Here is a 3,135-nt window from a genome sequence, read left to right as displayed (position 1 = left end):
GACTCCTTCCTGCTGCTCCAGCTGTCTCCCTGCAGCCTCTCCCTGGAGCTAAAGGGCTGTCCTTGGTTCAGGTTGGACAGGGACAGCCCTTCGACTACGGGACGCCAGAGGAGAAGCTCCCTCTCCCACTATTGAGACCTGCCCCTCCAGCTCCACCGCCACCGCCTCCTCTGCCTCCTCCACCACTGCCTCTGCCTCCTCCTGGTGAGCGTGTGCCGAGGACGACCGCCTTCAGGAGGAGGAAAGCAGCAGAAGCAGCAGCAGCAGCTGCTGCACAGGAGGGCCATCCTGCAGGGACAAAAGTCCGCCGGCAGACTGTGCAGAAACACCTGCACGAAGTGTGGCCAGCCAAAAAGGCTGGACACTGGCCACACCAGGATTGAAGGTGTTTCGTACTGTACAGCTGTCGGCGGGAAAACTGTGCAGGAGTGGACAGACGAAATGAAAAAAAAAACAAAAAAAATAACTCTTTTATGAACATTTTTTTATTATTTTGTTCAAAATAAAATATTTTCTTGAAAAGATCGTGTTATTGTGTTTTAAATTTGCCCTGATTTGAGTAGAAATGAGTTACTATGAATTAACTGAAACATTCTAAAGAACTAGATGTGAAGAAGCACTCAACAGAACTCACTCTAACTTTATAAAGTAATTAAAATTAAGACTTTGCCATAAGTCCAAACATAAGCTGTACGTTACAAGCTTAAACACACTTGGATGTTTCTGAAGCAAAGACAGAAAAAAGGCAGTGATGAAAACAAGGAAAACAGCAAAAAGGGTCTTCATGATGACTGGCAGCTCCACACAACTCTCAAAACATATACTCTAAAGCTTGTGTTATCCTAGGTATGTTTACATTAAGAAGGGTTCATCTGGTAGGCTAAACTTTTGTTTCCAGGGTTAATCATCTTTTGTGGTGTCCGTGGCAGATATAAAATCCATTTCACCTTTGTCGCCATGAGAGGGATCACACATCAATGTAAAAGTGAGGTCATATGGACTCAATAAGAGAGCATGAGGGTTCAATAAGGTTCAGGTTGTGGATTAATTCTGAAAAACAAGCACAACCCAACCCAAACTGTTTAGACAGGGTCCACAGTACTGTTTTTTTCACTAAAATCCATTTTAGACACCTTTGTAAATATCTTACAGTTTTTTCTCTGTCATTTGACACAATCTGGAGTGTTTTGTTTTGATTGTCCGTGGTAGGGCTTGAACGCGCGATATACTGAGCGGCAGCCAGGGGCCCTCCTCTCTCCTCTTCGCCCGAAACCCACCGACTCTCATCCTCCCACAGAGAAGAATGGCAAGCTTCAACTTCCATTAAAACAGCAAGGGAGAAGGATCAGAATCTGTGACCAAGGTTTGGGGTCATTAAGGTACCTGCCTTCGGCCGCCCCCCTAACCACTATACATTGGCCGTTCATGGTGAGCACATGGGAGCGCAGATCCATCTCACTTCTTAGAGCTGAGTCCAGACAGGACCCGTGGGGATGATTTCAGCCAACAAGCCACAACCCCAGTTTAGCTCCAGGGTGGAGCCTCAATGACACCTATCAGTGCGATGTAGGGCTGCCACAAACAATTATTGCAGTAGTTGACTAATTTACAAATATTTTTCCGATTAGTTGACTAATCGGGTCGTGCGGGGACTGGATGTAAGACACATCTTAATCATCATTAGCTTTAAACCTGATGTGTTTAACCTATATGCTAACTAAAAATAAAGACTATAGTTTATTAAGCTTCTAATGAATCATGCAGCTTTTCTCATTTTTTTCCCGGCATTAACACAAGACTTCAATAAAATGAGGCAATCTGAATCAACGACAAAAAATGAAATAAAAGCCTGCAATCATTTGTTTAAAGCTTTAAAACACATTTAATAAAACATGTATAGAGTATTTCAAAAGGTTTTTGCAGATATAAACACACACACTTGCTCACTGAGGCCCATTTAGCCTACCCAGAACTTCCGGTGACATCACTACTGACCAGCTTTGCACTACTGTCTATGTGACAAAGAGAAGGGCCTGTCATCAGACAGTGCGCACCAAAGTTTTGAGATCCAAAAAAAAAAAAAAAACTACGCTTCGACTTCCAAATTAGTTGTCGACTATTTTAATATTTGATGTAGTCACGACTAATCGTGGCAGCCCTAGTGCGATGTAGCGAATTGTTGATTTTGAGTCCTCATGTAAGGTCTTCTGGGCCACTCTAACAAGTAACTTATGATGTGACTCACATGGGCGACGCTGCCATGGGCATATGCCCTTAACAGCAGAGCTATTAGGATCATGTGAGCACTCAAATCTCCTCAGAAATTTAAAAACACTTCGATTTTTTTTTTTTTTTGGTTTAAAAAAATGCAAGTTGTAATAATTTGAAAATCTAAGTTTTACCAATTAGGTGCAAAAAATTTAGATCAATCTGATTAACCAATGCAGTTGAGTGCTCCAAGACTATATCATCAGAACCTATTTTTCAAGTTGGAATGCACCAAAACTACCCAAAGTTTTAACTTTAATGCTTTTGTTGTGAAAAGCAGGAATTCCAACGTCAAACCCCTTCATTTTCATTCAGCCCAAGCTAAATATGCATGTTGGTCTTTATCCATGCACAGACTAATAAGAACACAAAACAATATAGATTTGTTGAAGACGATAATCGCAGAAAATAAAGATAATCCAGAACAGGCGATTATCATTTCATTGAGAAATTTGGCGCTTCCTTTTTAAGGAACAGAAAGACAGTCCTTGTTGTCTTTCGCTATTTCAAAAATCGCTATTGGTGAGGTCCAGTCTTTTGTTTTTAGGGTAAAAAAAAAAAAAACTATGTTGAGCACTACTCAAATGTTTTTTAAAAAGATATTTTGCAAAGCATGATCAGAAGTGTTTTTGATGACTATGGATTGGTGGCAGACATCCTTTGGCCGCAGAGGAAGTGGGTATTCCATATTCGCGGATTTGCATCAAGGTCTCTCACACACCCCCACACACATAAATATACCTATAAATACACACATGTATACACACACACCCATGTATACATATAGATATATATATATATATACACACACACACCCATATACATATATATACCTGTATATATAAATACACATAAACCTATAGATAC

The sequence above is a fragment of the Oryzias melastigma genome, linkage group LG11 (assembly GCF_002922805.2).
Source record: "Oryzias melastigma strain HK-1 linkage group LG11, ASM292280v2, whole genome shotgun sequence".
Taxonomy (NCBI): Eukaryota; Metazoa; Chordata; class Actinopteri; order Beloniformes; family Adrianichthyidae; genus Oryzias; species Oryzias melastigma.
The sequence above is the reverse complement of the archived record's forward strand: the minus strand, read 5'-3'. Positions refer to the sequence as shown.